The sequence below is a fragment of the Carassius gibelio genome, chromosome B19 (assembly GCF_023724105.1).
Source record: "Carassius gibelio isolate Cgi1373 ecotype wild population from Czech Republic chromosome B19, carGib1.2-hapl.c, whole genome shotgun sequence".
In the NCBI taxonomy this organism is placed as follows: domain Eukaryota; kingdom Metazoa; phylum Chordata; class Actinopteri; order Cypriniformes; family Cyprinidae; genus Carassius; species Carassius gibelio.
Genome location: NC_068414.1, coordinates 1,616,350 through 1,635,653, shown reverse-complemented (window position 1 = coordinate 1,635,653; position 19,304 = coordinate 1,616,350). Strand labels below are relative to the sequence as shown.

The window sequence follows — 19,304 nt, the reverse complement described above, 5'->3', positions numbered from 1 at the left end:
CATCAAAGAGTTCAATAACGAAATGCCTTTAACTGTCATTTTGCTTTTTGACGCACTGTGTTCCTAATTAATGTTGTTCAGTTGCATTGACGCAATACTTTTTGTTTAAAGCGCAATTAAAAAAAAAAAAAAAAAAAAAAGAGTCCAAACAATGACCCCTGCTACGGGTAGTGTTCCAAGTGTTATGCGACTTCAGCTAATGATGGGTCCATCAGAAATTTTACGGTGCTAGGGCTGGGTCTGCGTCAGAAGAAGCCATGCATTGTTTAGTTATGTCAGTGCAGTGCCGTCAGTTGGGGGAGAAACGGCAGCATGCACGGCTCCTCGTTAGTATAGTGGACAGTATCTCCGCCTGTCACGCGGAAGACCGGGGTTCGATTCCCCGACGGGGAGAGCTGGTTCTTTTCGTCTTCCGAATGATCCATCCAAAATGTTTGGTTGGAGTCGCAGGTCACAGAAGGAGTTCTGCTTCGACGTCAGCCCGAGCCAAAGGACATGCGTTGGCCGGGAATCGAACCCGGGTCAACTGCTTGGAAGGCAGCTATGCTCACCACTATACCACCAACGCAGGCGGAAGTCAGTAGCTTTATTGACGCACTGTGTTCCTAATAAATGTTGTTCAGTTGCATTGACACAATACTTTTTGTTTAAAGCGCAATTAAAAAAAAAAAAAAAAAAAAAAAGAGTCCAAACAATGACCCCTGCTACCGGTAGTGTTGCAAGTGTTATGCGACTTCAGCTAATGATGGGTCCATCCGAAATTATTCCATCCAAAAGTTTTGGGTGGAGGCACAGGTCACAGAGGGAGTTCTGCTTCGACGTCAGCCCGAGCCAAAGGACATGCGCACTGCTCTCTCCAACTGCTTGGAAGGCAGCTATGCTCACCACTATACCACCAACGCAGTCAGCAGTCAGCAACTTGCGCCGTCACTAAGAAGGCTCGAAGTGCACGAGTCGCCGATAGGGCTAGAGGAGCAGATGAGATCTTTGTTTGGACCCGTCACTAAAGAGAGCCTTCAAGAATTTGCATCCCGTCACGTACAAGAAAGCGCTGCCTTCCCATCCGGCTAAATAAACACGAAGTGGTCAAACGCAGAGAGTGCCTATAATAACCAAAAGCCCAATCAAGGCAATCTCTTTCTCATGCCTCTATCTGAAAAGTTGGATAAAATCTTATATGAAAAAAAAAGTCTTTTAAAGAAATCCCTTATTCCGAGGTCACCGTAGCCACCAGATCCAGTCTGTATCCGCTTCAGTCACCCGGATCCAGTCCGTATCCAGAGAAGATGGTGGATCAACACCTAGAAAGGACCTCTATGGCCCAGAAACACAGCGGAGACCGTGACAACTAGATGAGCCGCAGATACAAATCCCTTGTAAAGACCACCTGGACAAGACCACAGGAAACAGATGATTCTTCTGCACAGTCTGACATTCCTGCAGCCTGGAGCTGATCTACTGGTTTCGTCTGACAAGGGGAGAACTGTCTCCCCGACTGAGCCTGGTTTCTCACCGGGTTTTTTCTCCATCCTTTCACCGATCGAGTTTTGGTTTCTTGCCTCTGTCGCTTCTGGCAGGCGGAGCTGGGGACACTTCATGTACAGCGATATCGTTGACTTGATTGCAAATTATTGCACAGATACTATTTAAACTGAACTTAGCTGAATGATGTCATCAAAGAGTTCAATAACGAAATGCCTTTAACTGTCATTTTGCTTTTTGACGCACTGTGTTCCTAATTAATGTTGTTCAGTTGCATTGACGCAATACTTTCTGTTTAAAGCGCAATTTAAAAAAAAAAAAAAAAAAAAAAGAGTCCAAACAATGACCCCTGCTACGGGTAGTGTTCCAAGTGTTATGCGACTTCAGCAAATGATGGGTCCATCAGAAATTTTACGGTGCTAGGGCTGGGTCTGCGTCAGAAGAAGCCATGCATTGTTTAGTTATGTCAGTGCAGTGCCGTCAGTTGGGGGAGAAACGGCAGCATGCACGGCTCCTCGTTAGTATAGTGGACAGTATCTCCGCCTGTCACGCGGAAGACCGGGGTTCGATTCCCCGACGGGGAGAGCTGGTTCTTTTCGTCTTCCGAATGATCCATCCAAAATGTTTGGTTGGAGTCGCAGGTCACAGAAGGAGTTCTGCTTCGACGTCAGCCCGAGCCAAAGGACATGCGTTGGCCGGGAATCGAACCCGGGTCAACTGCTTGGAAGGCAGCTATGCTCACCACTATACCACCAACGCAGGCGGAAGTCAGTAGCTTTATTGACGCACTGTGTTCCTAATAAATGTTGTTCAGTTGCATTGACACAATACTTTTTGTTTAAAGCGCAATTAAAAAAAAAAAAAAAAAAAAAAAAGAGTCCAAACAATGACCCCTGCTACCGGTAGTGTTGCAAGTGTTATGCGACTTCAGCTAATGATGGGTCCATCCGAAATTATTCCATCCAAAAGTTTTGGGTGGAGGCACAGGTCACAGAGGGAGTTCTGCTTCGAGGTCAGCCCGAGCCAAAGGATATGCGTTGGCCGGGAATCGAATCCGGGTCAACTGCTTGGAAGGCAGCTATGCTCACCACTATACCACCAACGCAGTCAGCAGTCAGCAACTTGCGCCGTCACTAAGAAGGCTCGAAGTGCACGAGTCGCCGATAGGGCTAGAGGAGCAGATGAGATCTTTGTTTGGACCCGTCACTAAAGAGAGCCTTCAAGAATTTGCATCCCGTCACGTACAAGAAAGCGCTGCCTTCCCATCCGGCTAAATAAACACGAAGTGGTCAAACGCAGAGAGTGCCTATAATAACCAAAAGCCCAATCAAGGCAATCTCTTTCTCATGCCTCTATCTGAAAAGTTGGATAAAATCTTATATGAAAAAAAAAGTCTTTTAAAGAAATCCCTTATTCCGAGGTCACCGTAGCCACCAGATCCAGTCTGTATCCGCTTCAGTCACCCGGATCCAGTCCGTATCCAGAGAAGATGGTGGATCAACACCTAGAAAGGACCTCTATGGCCCAGAAACACAGCGGAGACCGTGACAACTAGATGAGCCGCAGATACAAATCCCTTGTAAAGACCACCTGGACAAGACCACAGGAAACAGATGATTCTTCTGCACAGTCTGACATTCCTGCAGCCTGGAGCTGATCTACTGGTTTCGTCTGACAAGGGGAGAACTTTCTCCCCGACTGAGCCTGGTTTCTCACCGGGTTTTTTCTCCATCCTTTCACCGATCGAGTTTTGGTTTCTTGCCTCTGTCGCTTCTGGCAGGCGGAGCTGGGGACACTTCAAGTACAGCGATATCGTTGACTTGATTGCAAATTATTGCACAGATACTATTTAAACTGAACTTAGCTGAATGATGTCATCAAAGAGTTCAATAACGAAATGCCTTTAACTGTCATTTTGCTTTTTGACGCACTGTGTTCCTAATTAATGTTGTTCAGTTGCATTGACGCAATACTTTTTGTTTAAAGCGCAATTTAAAAAAAAAAAAAAAAAAAAGAGTCCAAACAATGACCCCTGCTACGGGTAGTGTTCCAAGTGTTATGTGACTTCAGCTAATGATGGGTCCATCAGAAATTTTACGGTGCTAGGGCTGGGTCTGCGTCAGAAGAAGCCATGCATTGTTTAGTTATGTCAGTGCAGTGCCGTCAGTTGGGGGAGAAACGGCAGCATGCACGGCTCCTCGTTAGTATAGTGGACAGTATCTCCGCCTGTCACGCGGAAGACCGGGGTTCGATTCCCCGACGGGGAGAGCTGGTTCTTTTCGTCTTCCGAATGATCCATCCAAAATGTTTGGTTGGAGTCGCAGGTCACAGAAGGAGTTCTGCTTCGACGTCAGCCCGAGCCAAAGGACATGCGTTGGCCGGGAATCGAACCCGGGTCAACTGCTTGGAAGGCAGCTATGCTCACCACTATACCACCAACGCAGGCGAAAGTCAGTAGCTTTATTGACGCACTGTGTTCCTAATAAATGTTGTTCAGTTGCATTGACACAATACTTTTTGTTTAAAGCGCAATTAAAAAAAAAAAAAAAAAAAAGAGTCCAAACAATGACCCCTGCTACCGGTAGTGTTGCAAGTGTTATGCGACTTCAGCTAATGATGGGTCCATCCGAAATTATTCCATCCAAAAGTTTTGGGTGGAGGCACAGGTCACAGAGGGAGTTCTGCTTCGACGTCAGCCCGAGCCAAAGGATATGCGTTGGCCGGGAATCGAATCCGGGTCAACTGCTTGGAAGGCAGCTATGCTCACCACTATACCACCAACGCAGTCAGCAGTCAGCAACTTGCGCCGTCACTAAGAAGGCTCGAAGTGCACGAGTCGCCGATAGGGCTAGAGGAGCAGATGAGATCTTTGTTTGGACCCGTCACTAAAGAGAGCCTTCAAGAATTTGCATCCCGTCACGTACAAGAAAGCGCTGCCTTCCCATCCGGCTAAATAAACACGAAGTGGTCAAACGCAGAGAGTGCCTATTCAGACGATGACCAGTGGCAAGCCCTCTCGCAGCATGCTGCCGGACGGTCAAACTGATTCTGCTCTTGACATTTCGATGTAGCTCTGCTGTGAGCAGAGCACCCAAAAATACAGGTCACTCGCAAAAGTTCCCCTCCACGGAAATCTTTAGTAAAAGGCGAAAGATTTATGCGACAATGAAGAGAAACTCGAGCTGTGTCTCCAAACCCTCGGGCCTGTGCGCTGCCTCTGTTAAACTACTACGCTCGCCAAGGGTCATCAAGGGTGACAATGCCTGCCCACATGTGTTTAGTCAGCACCCCCCCCCCCCCCCCACTCCAAAAGGGAGGAGTAAAACTCAAAAAAGTCCTCTCGGTCCACCAATAACCAAAAGCCCAATCAAGGCAATCTCTTTCTCATGCCTCTATCTGAAAAGTTGGATAAAATCTTATATGAAAAAAAAAGTCTTTTAAAGAAATCCCTTATTCCGAGGTCACCGTAGCCACCAGATCCAGTCTGTATCCGCTTCAGTCACCCGGATCCAGTCCGTATCCAGAGAAGATGGTGGATCAACACCTAGAAAGGACCTCTATGGCCCAGAAACACAGCGGAGACCGTGACAACTAGATGAGCCGCAGATACAAATCCCTTGTAAAGACCACCTGGACAAGACCACAGGAAACAGATGATTCTTCTGCACAGTCTGACATTCCTGCAGCCTGGAGCTGATCTACTGGTTTCGTCTGACAAGGGGAGAACTGTCTCCCCGACTGAGCCTGGTTTCTCACCGGGTTTTTTCTCCATCCTTTCACCGATCGAGTTTTGGTTTCTTGCCTCTGTCGCTTCTGGCAGGCGGAGCTGGGGACACTTCATGTACAGCGATATCGTTGACTTGATTGCAAATTATTGCACAGATACTATTTAAACTGAACTTAGCTGAATGATGTCATCAAAGAGTTCAATAACGAAATGCCTTTAACTGTCATTTTGCTTTTTGACGCACTGTGTTCCTAATTAATGTTGTTCAGTTGCATTGACGCAATACTTTTTGTTTAAAGCGCAATTTAAAAAAAAAAAAAAAAAAAAAGAGTCCAAACAATGACCCCTGCTACGGGTAGTGTTCCAAGTGTTATGCGACTTCAGCTAATGATGGGTCCATCAGAAATTTTACGGTGCTAGGGCTGGGTCTGCGTCAGAAGAAGCCATGCATTGTTTAGTTATGTCAGTGCAGTGCCGTCAGTTGGGGGAGAAACGGCAGCATGCACGGCTCCTCGTTAGTATAGTGGACAGTATCTCCGCCTGTCACGCGGAAGACCGGGGTTCGATTCCCCGACGGGGAGAGCTGGTTCTTTTCGTCTTCCGAATGATCCATCCAAAATGTTTGGTTGGAGTCGCAGGTCACAGAAGGAGTTCTGCTTCGACGTCAGCCCGAGCCAAAGGACATGCGTTGGCCGGGAATCGAACCCGGGTCAACTGCTTGGAAGGCAGCTATGCTCACCACTATACCACCAACGCAGGCGGAAGTCAGTAGCTTTATTGACGCACTGTGTTCCTAATAAATGTTGTTCAGTTGCATTGACACAATACTTTTTGTTTAAAGCGCAATTAAAAAAAAAAAAAAAAGAGTCCAAACAATGACCCCTGCTACCGGTAGTGTTGCAAGTGTTATGCGACTTCAGCTAATGATGGGTCCATCCGAAATTATTCCATCCAAAAGTTTTGGGTGGAGGCACAGGTCACAGAGGGAGTTCTGCTTCGACGTCAGCCCGAGCCAAAGGACATGCGCACTGCTCTCTCCAACTGCTTGGAAGGCAGCTATGCTCACCACTATACCACCAACGCAGTCAGCAGTCAGCAACTTGCGCCGTCACTAAGAAGGCTCGAAGTGCACGAGTCGCCGATAGGGCTAGAGGAGCAGATGAGATCTTTGTTTGGACCCGTCACTAAAGAGAGCCTTCAAGAATTTGCATCCCGTCACGTACAAGAAAGCGCTGCCTTCCCATCCGGCTAAATAAACACGAAGTGGTCAAACGCAGAGAGTGCCTATAATAACCAAAAGCCCAATCAAGGCAATCTCTTTCTCATGCCTCTATCTGAAAAGTTGGATAAAATCTTATATGAAAAAAAAAGTCTTTTAAAGAAATCCCTTATTCCGAGGTCACCGTAGCCACCAGATCCAGTCTGTATCCGCTTCAGTCACCCGGATCCAGTCCGTATCCAGAGAAGATGGTGGATCAACACCTAGAAAGGACCTCTATGGCCCAGAAACACAGCGGAGACCGTGACAACTAGATGAGCCGCAGATACAAATCCCTTGTAAAGACCACCTGGACAAGACCACAGGAAACAGATGATTCTTCTGCACAGTCTGACATTCCTGCAGCCTGGAGCTGATCTACTGGTTTCGTCTGACAAGGGGAGAACTTTCTCCCCGACTGAGCCTGGTTTCTCACCGGGTTTTTTCTCCATCCTTTCACCGATCGAGTTTTGGTTTCTTGCCTCTGTCGCTTCTGGCAGGCGGAGCTGGGGACACTTCAAGTACAGCGATATCGTTGACTTGATTGCAAATTATTGCACAGATACTATTTAAACTGAACTTAGCTGAATGATGTCATCAAAGAGTTCAATAACGAAATGCCTTTAACTGTCATTTTGCTTTTTGACGCACTGTGTTCCTAATTAATGTTGTTCAGTTGCATTGACGCAATACTTTTTGTTTAAAGCGCAATTTAAAAAAAAAAAGAGTCCAAACAATGACCCCTGCTACGGGTAGTGTTCCAAGTGTTATGTGACTTCAGCTAATGATGGGTCCATCAGAAATTTTACGGTGCTAGGGCTGGGTCTGCGTCAGAAGAAGCCATGCATTGTTTAGTTATGTCAGTGCAGTGCCGTCAGTTGGGGGAGAAACGGCAGCATGCACGGCTCCTCGTTAGTATAGTGGACAGTATCTCCGCCTGTCACGCGGAAGACCGGGGTTCGATTCCCCGACGGGGAGAGCTGGTTCTTTTCGTCTTCCGAATGATCCATCCAAAATGTTTGGTTGGAGTCGCAGGTCACAGAAGGAGTTCTGCTTCGACGTCAGCCCGAGCCAAAGGACATGCGTTGGCCGGGAATCGAACCCGGGTCAACTGCTTGGAAGGCAGCTATGCTCACCACTATACCACCAACGCAGGCGGAAGTCAGTAGCTTTATTGACGCACTGTGTTCCTAATAAATGTTGTTCAGTTGCATTGACACAATACTTTTTGTTTAAAGCGCAATTAAAAAAAAAAAAAAAAAAAAGAGTCCAAACAATGACCCCTGCTACCGGTAGTGTTGCAAGTGTTATGCGACTTCAGCTAATGATGGGTCCATCCGAAATTATTCCATCCAAAAGTTTTGGGTGGAGGCACAGGTCACAGAGGGAGTTCTGCTTCGACGTCAGCCCGAGCCAAAGGATATGCGTTGGCCGGGAATCGAATCCGGGTCAACTGCTTGGAAGGCAGCTATGCTCACCACTATACCACCAACGCAGTCAGCAGTCAGCAACTTGCGCCGTCACTAAGAAGGCTCGAAGTGCACGAGTCGCCGATAGGGCTAGAGGAGCAGATGAGATCTTTGTTTGGACCCGTCACTAAAGAGAGCCTTCAAGAATTTGCATCCCGTCACGTACAAGAAAGCGCTGCCTTCCCATCCGGCTAAATAAACACGAAGTGGTCAAACGCAGAGAGTGCCTATTCAGACGATGACCAGTGGCAAGCCCTCTCGCAGCATGCTGCCGGACGGTCAAACTGATTCTGCTCTTGACATTTCGATGTAGCTCTGCTGTGAGCAGAGCACCCAAAAATACAGGTCACTCGCAAAAGTTCCCCTCCACGGAAATCTTTAGTAAAAGGCGAAAGATTTATGCGACAATGAAGAGAAACTCGAGCTGTGTCTCCAAACCCTCGGGCCTGTGCGCTGCCTCTGTTAAACTACTACGCTCGCCAAGGGTCATCAAGGGTGACAATGCCTGCCCACATGTGTTTAGTCAGCACCCCCCCCCCCCCACTCCAAAAGGGAGGAGTAAAACTCAAAAAAGTCCTCTCGGTCCACCAATAACCAAAAGCCCAATCAAGGCAATCTCTTTCTCATGCCTCTATCTGAAAAGTTGGATAAAATCTTATATGAAAAAAAAAGTCTTTTAAAGAAATCCCTTATTCCGAGGTCACCGTAGCCACCAGATCCAGTCTGTATCCGCTTCAGTCACCCGGATCCAGTCCGTATCCAGAGAAGATGGTGGATCAACACCTAGAAAGGACCTCTATGGCCCAGAAACACAGCGGAGACCGTGACAACTAGATGAGCCGCAGATACAAATCCCTTGTAAAGACCACCTGGACAAGACCACAGGAAACAGATGATTCTTCTGCACAGTCTGACATTCCTGCAGCCTGGAGCTGATCTACTGGTTTCGTCTGACAAGGGGAGAACTGTCTCCCCGACTGAGCCTGGTTTCTCACCGGGTTTTTTCTCCATCCTTTCACCGATCGAGTTTTGGTTTCTTGCCTCTGTCGCTTCTGGCAGGCGGAGCTGGGGACACTTCATGTACAGCGATATCGTTGACTTGATTGCAAATTATTGCACAGATACTATTTAAACTGAACTTAGCTGAATGATGTCATCAAAGAGTTCAATAACGAAATGCCTTTAACTGTCATTTTGCTTTTTGACGCACTGTGTTCCTAATTAATGTTGTTCAGTTGCATTGACGCAATACTTTTTGTTTAAAGCGCAATTTAAAAAAAAAAAAAAAAAAAAAGAGTCCAAACAATGACCCCTGCTACGGGTAGTGTTCCAAGTGTTATGCGACTTCAGCTAATGATGGGTCCATCAGAAATTTTACGGTGCTAGGGCTGGGTCTGCGTCAGAAGAAGCCATGCATTGTTTAGTTATGTCAGTGCAGTGCCGTCAGTTGGGGGAGAAACGGCAGCATGCACGGCTCCTCGTTAGTATAGTGGACAGTATCTCCGCCTGTCACGCGGAAGACCGGGGTTCGATTCCCCGACGGGGAGAGCTGGTTCTTTTCGTCTTCCGAATGATCCATCCAAAATGTTTGGTTGGAGTCGCAGGTCACAGAAGGAGTTCTGCTTCGACGTCAGCCCGAGCCAAAGGACATGCGTTGGCCGGGAATCGAACCCGGGTCAACTGCTTGGAAGGCAGCTATGCTCACCACTATACCACCAACGCAGGCGGAAGTCAGTAGCTTTATTGACGCACTGTGTTCCTAATAAATGTTGTTCAGTTGCATTGACACAATACTTTTTGTTTAAAGCGCAATTAAAAAAAAAAAAAAAAAAAAAAAGAGTCCAAACAATGACCCCTGCTACCGGTAGTGTTGCAAGTGTTATGCGACTTCAGCTAATGATGGGTCCATCCGAAATTATTCCATCCAAAAGTTTTGGGTGGAGGCACAGGTCACAGAGGGAGTTCTGCTTCGACGTCAGCCCGAGCCAAAGGATATGCGTTGGCCGGGAATCGAATCCGGGTCAACTGCTTGGAAGGCAGCTATGCTCACCACTATACCACCAACGCAGTCAGCAGTCAGCAACTTGCGCCGTCACTAAGAAGGCTCGAAGTGCACGAGTCGCCGATAGGGCTAGAGGAGCAGATGAGATCTTTGTTTGGACCCGTCACTAAAGAGAGCCTTCAAGAATTTGCATCCCGTCACGTACAAGAAAGCGCTGCCTTCCCATCCGGCTAAATAAACACGAAGTGGTCAAACGCAGAGAGTGCCTATAATAACCAAAAGCCCAATCAAGGCAATCTCTTTCTCATGCCTCTATCTGAAAAGTTGGATAAAATCTTATATGAAAAAAAAAGTCTTTTAAAGAAATCCCTTATTCCGAGGTCACCGTAGCCACCAGATCCAGTCTGTATCCGCTTCAGTCACCCGGATCCAGTCCGTATCCAGAGAAGATGGTGGATCAACACCTAGAAAGGACCTCTATGGCCCAGAAACACAGCGGAGACCGTGACAACTAGATGAGCCGCAGATACAAATCCCTTGTAAAGACCACCTGGACAAGACCACAGGAAACAGATGATTCTTCTGCACAGTCTGACATTCCTGCAGCCTGGAGCTGATCTACTGGTTTCGTCTGACAAGGGGAGAACTTTCTCCCCGACTGAGCCTGGTTTCTCACCGGGTTTTTTCTCCATCCTTTCACCGATCGAGTTTTGGTTTCTTGCCTCTGTCGCTTCTGGCAGGCGGAGCTGGGGACACTTCAAGTACAGCGATATCGTTGACTTGATTGCAAATTATTGCACAGATACTATTTAAACTGAACTTAGCTGAATGATGTCATCAAAGAGTTCAATAACGAAATGCCTTTAACTGTCATTTTGCTTTTTGACGCACTGTGTTCCTAATTAATGTTGTTCAGTTGCATTGACGCAATACTTTTTGTTTAAAGCGCAATTTAAAAAAAAAAAAAAAAAAAAAAAGAGTCCAAACAATGACCCCTGCTACGGGTAGTGTTCCAAGTGTTATGCGACTTCAGCTAATGATGGGTCCATCAGAAATTTTACGGTGCTAGGGCTGGGACTGCGTCAGAAGAAGCCATGCATTGTTTAGTTATGTCAGTGCAGTGCCGTCAGTTGGGGGAGAAACGGCAGCATGCACGGCTCCTCGTTAGTATAGTGGACAGTATCTCCGCCTGTCACGCGGAAGACCGGGGTTCGATTCCCCGACGGGGAGAGCTGGTTCTTTTCGTCTTCCGAATGATCCATCCAAAATGTTTGGTTGGAGTCGCAGGTCACAGAAGGAGTTCTGCTTCGACGTCAGCCCGAGCCAAAGGACATGCGTTGGCCGGGAATCGAACCCGGGTCAACTGCTTGGAAGGCAGCTATGCTCACCACTATACCACCAACGCAGGCGGAAGTCAGTAGCTTTATTGACGCACTGTGTTCCTAATAAATGTTGTTCAGTTGCATTGACACAATACTTTTTGTTTAAAGCGCAATTAAAAAAAAAAAAAAAAAAAAAAAGAGTCCAAACAATGACCCCTGCTACCGGTAGTGTTGCAAGTGTTATGCGACTTCAGCTAATGATGGGTCCATCCGAAATTATTCCATCCAAAAGTTTTGGGTGGAGGCACAGGTCACAGAGGGAGTTCTGCTTCGACGTCAGCCCGAGCCAAAGGATATGCGTTGGCCGGGAATCGAATCCGGGTCAACTGCTTGGAAGGCAGCTATGCTCACCACTATACCACCAACGCAGTCAGCAGTCAGCAACTTGCGCCGTCACTAAGAAGGCTCGAAGTGCACGAGTCGCCGATAGGGCTAGAGGAGCAGATGAGATCTTTGTTTGGACCCGTCACTAAAGAGAGCCTTCAAGAATTTGCATCCCGTCACGTACAAGAAAGCGCTGCCTTCCCATCCGGCTAAATAAACACGAAGTGGTCAAACGCAGAGAGTGCCTATAATAACCAAAAGCCCAATCAAGGCAATCTCTTTCTCATGCCTCTATCTGAAAAGTTGGATAAAATCTTATATGAAAAAAAAAGTCTTTTAAAGAAATCCCTTATTCCGAGGTCACCGTAGCCACCAGATCCAGTCTGTATCCGCTTCAGTCACCCGGATCCAGTCCGTATCCAGAGAAGATGGTGGATCAACACCTAGAAAGGACCTCTATGGCCCAGAAACACAGCGGAGACCGTGACAACTAGATGAGCCGCAGATACAAATCCCTTGTAAAGACCACCTGGACAAGACCACAGGAAACAGATGATTCTTCTGCACAGTCTGACATTCCTGCAGCCTGGAGCTGATCTACTGGTTTCGTCTGACAAGGGGAGAACTTTCTCCCCGACTGAGCCTGGTTTCTCACCGGGTTTTTTCTCCATCCTTTCACCGATCGAGTTTTGGTTTCTTGCCTCTGTCGCTTCTGGCAGGCGGAGCTGGGGACACTTCAAGTACAGCGATATCGTTGACTTGATGGCAAATTATTGCACAGATACTATTTAAACTGAACTTAGCTGAATGATGTCATCAAAGAGTTCAATAACGAAATGCCTTTAACTGTCATTTTGCTTTTTGACGCACTGTGTTCCTAATTAATGTTGTTCAGTTGCATTGACGCAATACTTTTTGTTTAAAGCGCAATTTAAAAAAAAAAAAAAAAAAAAAAAGAGTCCAAACAATGACCCCTGCTACGGGTAGTGTTCCAAGTGTTATGCGACTTCAGCTAATGATGGGTCCATCAGAAATTTTACGGTGCTAGGGCTGGGACTGCGTCAGAAGAAGCCATGCATTGTTTAGTTATGTCAGTGCAGTGCCGTCAGTTGGGGGAGAAACGGCAGCATGCACGGCTCCTCGTTAGTATAGTGGACAGTATCTCCGCCTGTCACGCGGAAGACCGGGGTTCGATTCCCCGACGGGGAGAGCTGGTTCTTTTCGTCTTCCGAATGATCCATCCAAAATGTTTGGTTGGAGTCGCAGGTCACAGAAGGAGTTCTGCTTCGACGTCAGCCCGAGCCAAAGGACATGCGTTGGCCGGGAATCGAACCCGGGTCAACTGCTTGGAAGGCAGCTATGCTCACCACTATACCACCAACGCAGGCGGAAGTCAGTAGCTTTATTGACGCACTGTGTTCCTAATAAATGTTGTTCAGTTGCATTGACACAATACTTTTTGTTTAAAGCGCAATTAAAAAAAAAAAAAAAAAAAAAGAGTCCAAACAATGACCCCTGCTACCGGTAGTGTTGCAAGTGTTATGCGACTTCAGCTAATGATGGGTCCATCCGAAATTATTCCATCCAAAAGTTTTGGGTGGAGGCACAGGTCACAGAGGGAGTTCTGCTTCGACGTCAGCCCGAGCCAAAGGATATGCGTTGGCCGGGAATCGAATCCGGGTCAACTGCTTGGAAGGCAGCTATGCTCACCACTATACCACCAACGCAGTCAGCAGTCAGCAACTTGCGCCGTCACTAAGAAGGCTCGAAGTGCACGAGTCGCCGATAGGGCTAGAGGAGCAGATGAGATCTTTGTTTGGACCCGTCACTAAAGAGAGCCTTCAAGAATTTGCATCCCGTCACGTACAAGAAAGCGCTGCCTTCCCATCCGGCTAAATAAACACGAAGTGGTCAAACGCAGAGAGTGCCTATTCAGACGATGACCAGTGGCAAGCCCTCTCGCAGCATGCTGCCGGACGGTCAAACTGATTCTGCTCTTGACATTTCGATGTAGCTCTGCTGTGAGCAGAGCACCCAAAAATACAGGTCACTCGCAAAAGTTCCCCTCCACGGAAATCTTTAGTAAAAGGCGAAAGATTTATGCGACAATGAAGAGAAACTCGAGCTGTGTCTCCAAACCCTCGGGCCTGTGCGCTGCCTCTGTTAAACTACTACGCTCGCCAAGGGTCATCAAGGGTGACAATGCCTGCCCACATGTGTTTAGTCAGCACCCCCCCCCCCCCCCCCACTCCAAAAGGGAGGAGTAAAACTCAAAAAAGTCCTCTCGGTCCACCAATAACCAAAAGCCCAATCAAGGCAATCTCTTTCTCATGCCTCTATCTGAAAAGTTGGATAAAATCTTATATGAAAAAAAAAGTCTTTTAAAGAAATCCCTTATTCCGAGGTCACCGTAGCCACCAGATCCAGTCTGTATCCGCTTCAGTCACCCGGATCCAGTCCGTATCCAGAGAAGATGGTGGATCAACACCTAGAAAGGACCTCTATGGCCCAGAAACACAGCGGAGACCGTGACAACTAGATGAGCCGCAGATACAAATCCCTTGTAAAGACCACCTGGACAAGACCACAGGAAACAGATGATTCTTCTGCACAGTCTGACATTCCTGCAGCCTGGAGCTGATCTACTGGTTTCGTCTGACAAGGGGAGAACTGTCTCCCCGACTGAGCCTGGTTTCTCACCGGGTTTTTTCTCCATCCTTTCACCGATCGAGTTTTGGTTTCTTCCCTCTGTCGCTTCTGGCAGGCGGAGCTGGGGACACTTCATGTACAGCGATATCGTTGACTTGATTGCAAATTATTGCACAGATACTATTTAAACTGAACTTAGCTGAATGATGTCATCAAAGAGTTCAATAACGAAATGCCTTTAACTGTCATTTTGCTTTTTGACGCACTGTGTTCCTAATTAATGTTGTTCAGTTGCATTGACGCAATACTTTTTGTTTAAAGCGCAATTAAAAAAAAAAAAGAGTCCAAACAATGACCCCTGCTACGGGTAGTGTTCCAAGTGTTATGCGACTTCAGCTAATGATGGGTCCATCAGAAATTTTACGGTGCTAGGGCTGGGTCTGCGTCAGAAGAAGCCATGCATTGTTTAGTTATGTCAGTGCAGTGCCGTCAGTTGGGGGAGAAACGGCAGCATGCACGGCTCCTCGTTAGTATAGTGGACAGTATCTCCGCCTGTCACGCGGAAGACCGGGGTTCGATTCCCCGACGGGGAGAGCTGGTTCTTTTCGTCTTCCGAATGATCCATCCAAAATGTTTGGTTGGAGTCGCAGGTCACAGAAGGAGTTCTGCTTCGACGTCAGCCCGAGCCAAAGGACATGCGTTGGCCGGGAATCGAACCCGGGTCAACTGCTTGGAAGGCAGCTATGCTCACCACTATACCACCAACGCAGGCGGAAGTCAGTAGCTTTATTGACGCACTGTGTTCCTAATAAATGTTGTTCAGTTGCATTGACACAATACTTTTTGTTTAAAGCGCAATTAAAAAAAAAAAAAAAAAAAAAAGAGTCCAAACAATGACCCCTGCTACGGGTAGTGTTGCAAGTGTTATGCGACTTCAGCTAATGATGGGTCCATCCGAAATTATTCCATCCAAAATTTTGGGTGGAGGCACAGGTCACAGAGGGAGTTCTGCTTCGACGTCAGCCCGAGCCAAAGGACATGCGCACTGCTCTCTCCAACTGCTTGGAAGGCAGCTATGCTCACCACTATACCACCAACGCAGTCAGCAGTCAGCAACTTGCGCCGTCACTAAGAAGGCTCGAAGTGCACGAGTCGCCGATAGGGCTAGAGGAGCAGATGAGATCTTTGTTTGGACCCGTCACTAAAGAGAGCCTTCAAGAATTTGCATCCCGTCACGTACAAGAAAGCGCTGCCTTCCCATCCGGCTAAATAAACACGAAGTGGTCAAACGCAGAGAGTGCCTATAATAACCAAAAGCCCAATCAAGGCAATCTCTTTCTCATGCCTCTATCTGAAAAGTTGGATAAAATCTTATATGAAAAAAAAAGTCTTTTAAAGAAATCCCTTATTCCGAGGTCACCGTAGCCACCAGATCCAGTCTGTATCCGCTTCAGTCACCCGGATCCAGTCCGTATCCAGAGAAGATGGTGGATCAACACCTAGAAAGGACCTCTATGGCCCAGAAACACAGCGGAGACCGTGACAACTAGATGAGCCGCAGATACAAATCCCTTGTAAAGACCACCTGGACAAGACCACAGGAAACAGATGATTCTTCTGCACAGTCTGACATTCCTGCAGCCTGGAGCTGATCTACTGGTTTCGTCTGACAAGGGGAGAACTGTCTCCCCGACTGAGCCTGGTTTCTCACCGGGTTTTTTCTCCATCCTTTCACCGATCGAGTTTTGGTTTCTTGCCTCTGTCGCTTCTGGCAGGCGGAGCTGGGGACACTTCATGTACAGCGATATCGTTGACTTGATTGCAAATTATTGCACAGATACTATTTAAACTGAACTTAGCTGAATGATGTCATCAAAGAGTTCAATAACGAAATGCCTTTAACTGTCATTTTGCTTTTTGACGCACTGTGTTCCTAATTAATGTTGTTCAGTTGCATTGACGCAATACTTTCTGTTTAAAGCGCAATTTAAAAAAAAAAAAAAAAAAAAAAGAGTCCAAACAATGACCCCTGCTACGGGTAGTGTTCCAAGTGTTATGCGACTTCAGCAAATGATGGGTCCATCAGAAATTTTACGGTGCTAGGGCTGGGTCTGCGTCAGAAGAAGCCATGCATTGTTTAGTTATGTCAGTGCAGTGCCGTCAGTTGGGGGAGAAACGGCAGCATGCACGGCTCCTCGTTAGTATAGTGGACAGTATCTCCGCCTGTCACGCGGAAGACCGGGGTTCGATTCCCCGACGGGGAGAGCTGGTTCTTTTCGTCTTCCGAATGATCCATCCAAAATGTTTGGTTGGAGTCGCAGGTCACAGAAGGAGTTCTGCTTCGACGTCAGCCCGAGCCAAAGGACATGCGTTGGCCGGGAATCGAACCCGGGTCAACTGCTTGGAAGGCAGCTATGCTCACCACTATACCACCAACGCAGGCGGAAGTCAGTAGCTTTATTGACGCACTGTGTTCCTAATAAATGTTGTTCAGTTGCATTGACACAATACTTTTTGTTTAAAGCGCAATTAAAAAAAAAAAAAAAAAAAAAAAAGAGTCCAAACAATGACCCCTGCTACCGGTAGTGTTGCAAGTGTTATGCGACTTCAGCTAATGATGGGTCCATCCGAAATTATTCCATCCAAAAGTTTTGGGTGGAGGCACAGGTCACAGAGGGAGTTCTGCTTCGACGTCAGCCCGAGCCAAAGGATATGCGTTGGCCGGGAATCGAATCCGGGTCAACTGCTTGGAAGGCAGCTATGCTCACCACTATACCACCAACGCAGTCAGCAGTCAGCAACTTGCGCCGTCACTAAGAAGGCTCGAAGTGCACGAGTCGCCGATAGGGCTAGAGGAGCAGATGAGATCTTTGTTTGGACCCGTCACTAAAGAGAGCCTTCAAGAATTTGCATCCCGTCACGTACAAGAAAGCGCTGCCTTCCCATCCGGCTAAATAAACACGAAGTGGTCAAACGCAGAGAGTGCCTATAATAACCAAAAGCCCAATCAAGGCAATCTCTTTCTCATGCCTCTATCTGAAAAGTTGGATAAAATCTTATATGAAAAAAAAAGTCTTTTAAAGAAATCCCTTATTCCGAGGTCACCGTAGCCACCAGATCCAGTCTGTATCCGCTTCAGTCACCCGGATCCAGTCCGTATCCAGAGAAGATGGTGGATCAACACCTAGAAAGGACCTCTATGGCCCAGAAACACAGCGGAGACCGTGACAACTAGATGAGCCGCAGATACAAATCCCTTGTAAAGACCACCTGGACAAGACCACAGGAAACAGATGATTCTTCTGCACAGTCTGACATTCCTGCAGCCTGGAGCTGATCTACTGGTTTCGTCTGACAAGGGGAGAACTGTCTCCCCGACTGAGCCTGGTTTCTCACCGGGTTTTTTCTCCATCCTTTCACCGATCGAGTTTTGGTTTCTTCCCTCTGTCGCTTCTGGCAGGCGGAGCTGGGGACACTTCATGTACAGCGATATCGTTGACTTGATTGCAAATTATTGCACAGATACTATTTAAACTGAACTTAGCTGAATGATGTCATCAAAGAGTTCAATAACGAAATGCCTTTAACTGTCATTTTGCTTTTTGACGCACTGTGTTCCTAATTAATGTTGTTCAGTTGCATTGACGCAATACTTTTTGTTTAAAGCGCAATTTAAAAAAAAAAAGAGTCCAAACAATGACCCCTGCTACGGGTAGTGTTCCAAGTGTTATGCGACTTCAGCTAATGATGGGTCCATCAGAAATTTTACGGTGCTAGGGCTGGGTCTGCGTCAGAAGAAGCCATGCATTGTTTAGTTATGTCAGTGCAGTGCCGTCAGTTGGGGGAGAAACGGCAGCATGCACGGCTCCTCGTTAGTATAGTGGACAGTATCTCCGCCTGTCACGCGGAAGACCGGGGTTCGATTCCCCGACGGGGAGAGCTGGTTCTTTTCGTCTTCCGAATGATCCATCCAAAATGTTTGGTTGGAGTCGCAGGTCACAGAAGGAGTTCTGCTTCGACGTCAGCCCGAGCCAAAGGACATGCGTTGGCCGGGAATCGAACCCGGGTCAACTGCTTGGAAGGCAGCTATGCTCACCACTATACCACCAACGCAGGCGGAAGTCAGTAGCTTTATTGACGCACTGTGTTCCTAATAAATGTTGTTCAGTTGCATTGACACAATACTTTTTGTTTAAAGCGCAATTAAAAAAAAAAAAAAAAAAAAAAGAGTCCAAACAATGACCCCTGCTACGGGTAGTGTTGCAAGTGTTATGCGACTTCAGCTAATGATGGGTCCATCCGAAATTATTCCATCCAAAATTTTGGGTGGAGGCACAGGTCACAGAGGGAGTTCTGCTTCGACGTCAGCCCGAGCCAAAGGACATGCGCACTGCTCTCTCCAACTGCTTGGAAGGCAGCTATGCTCACCACTATACCACCAACGCAGTCAGCAGTCAGCAACTTGCGCCGTCACTAAGAAGGCTCGAAGTGCACGAGTCGCCGATAGGGCTAGAGGAGCAGATGAGATCTTTGTTTGGACCCGTCACTAAAGAGAGCCTTCAAGAATTTGCATCCCGTCACGTACAAGAAAGCGCTGCCTTCCCATCCGGCTAAATAAACACGAAGTGGTCAAACGCAGAGAGTGCCTATAATAACCAAAAGCCCAATCAAGGCAATCTCTTTCTCATGCCTCTATCTGAAAAGTTGGATAAAATCTTATATGAAAAAAAAAGTCTTTTAAAGAAATCCCTTATTCCGAGGTCACCGTAGCCACCAGATCCAGTCTGTATCCGCTTCAGTCACCCGGATCCAGTCCGTATCCAGAGAAGATGGTGGATCAACACCTAGAAAGGACCTCTATGGCCCAGAAACACAGCGGAGACCGTGACAACTAGATGAGCCGCAGATACAAATCCCTTGTAAAGACCACCTGGACAAGACCACAGGAAACAGATGATTCTTCTGCACAGTCTGACATTCCTGCAGCCTGGAGCTGATCTACTGGTTTCGT

General features: G+C 47.2%; 14 non-coding genes across 14 annotated transcripts; 11 read left to right on the top strand and 3 right to left on the bottom strand.

The window, feature by feature from the left end:
• The first annotated feature begins 321 nt into the window (after positions 1–321).
• Positions 322–393, top strand: trnad-guc (transfer RNA aspartic acid (anticodon GUC)). Its single transcript has one exon. It is a non-coding gene; the product is annotated as a tRNA-Asp (tRNA).
• A 1,601-nt stretch (positions 394–1,994) lies between these two features.
• trnad-guc (transfer RNA aspartic acid (anticodon GUC)) lies at positions 1,995–2,066 on the top strand. Its single transcript has one exon. It is a non-coding gene; the product is annotated as a tRNA-Asp (tRNA).
• A 1,611-nt stretch (positions 2,067–3,677) lies between these two features.
• On the top strand, positions 3,678–3,749 carry trnad-guc (transfer RNA aspartic acid (anticodon GUC)). Its single transcript has one exon. It is a non-coding gene; the product is annotated as a tRNA-Asp (tRNA).
• An 802-nt stretch (positions 3,750–4,551) lies between these two features.
• Positions 4,552–4,666, bottom strand: LOC127980483 (U5 spliceosomal RNA). Its single transcript, XR_008159506.1, has one exon. It is a non-coding gene; the product is annotated as a U5 spliceosomal RNA (small nuclear RNA).
• A 1,052-nt stretch (positions 4,667–5,718) lies between these two features.
• trnad-guc (transfer RNA aspartic acid (anticodon GUC)) lies at positions 5,719–5,790 on the top strand. The gene has a single exon. It is a non-coding gene; the product is annotated as a tRNA-Asp (tRNA).
• A 1,583-nt stretch (positions 5,791–7,373) lies between these two features.
• trnad-guc (transfer RNA aspartic acid (anticodon GUC)) lies at positions 7,374–7,445 on the top strand. Its single transcript has one exon. It is a non-coding gene; the product is annotated as a tRNA-Asp (tRNA).
• Positions 7,446–8,247: 802 nt separating this feature from the next.
• On the bottom strand, positions 8,248–8,362 carry LOC127980482 (U5 spliceosomal RNA). Its single transcript, XR_008159505.1, has one exon. It is a non-coding gene; the product is annotated as a U5 spliceosomal RNA (small nuclear RNA).
• Positions 8,363–9,411: 1,049 nt separating this feature from the next.
• Positions 9,412–9,483, top strand: trnad-guc (transfer RNA aspartic acid (anticodon GUC)). The gene has a single exon. It is a non-coding gene; the product is annotated as a tRNA-Asp (tRNA).
• Positions 9,484–11,096: 1,613 nt separating this feature from the next.
• Positions 11,097–11,168, top strand: trnad-guc (transfer RNA aspartic acid (anticodon GUC)). The gene has a single exon. It is a non-coding gene; the product is annotated as a tRNA-Asp (tRNA).
• Positions 11,169–12,781: 1,613 nt separating this feature from the next.
• trnad-guc (transfer RNA aspartic acid (anticodon GUC)) lies at positions 12,782–12,853 on the top strand. The gene has a single exon. It is a non-coding gene; the product is annotated as a tRNA-Asp (tRNA).
• Positions 12,854–13,656: 803 nt separating this feature from the next.
• LOC127980480 (U5 spliceosomal RNA) lies at positions 13,657–13,771 on the bottom strand. Its single transcript, XR_008159504.1, has one exon. It is a non-coding gene; the product is annotated as a U5 spliceosomal RNA (small nuclear RNA).
• A 1,043-nt stretch (positions 13,772–14,814) lies between these two features.
• On the top strand, positions 14,815–14,886 carry trnad-guc (transfer RNA aspartic acid (anticodon GUC)). Its single transcript has one exon. It is a non-coding gene; the product is annotated as a tRNA-Asp (tRNA).
• Positions 14,887–16,485: 1,599 nt separating this feature from the next.
• On the top strand, positions 16,486–16,557 carry trnad-guc (transfer RNA aspartic acid (anticodon GUC)). Its single transcript has one exon. It is a non-coding gene; the product is annotated as a tRNA-Asp (tRNA).
• A 1,602-nt stretch (positions 16,558–18,159) lies between these two features.
• On the top strand, positions 18,160–18,231 carry trnad-guc (transfer RNA aspartic acid (anticodon GUC)). The gene has a single exon. It is a non-coding gene; the product is annotated as a tRNA-Asp (tRNA).
• The last annotated feature ends 1,073 nt before the right edge of the window (positions 18,232–19,304 follow it).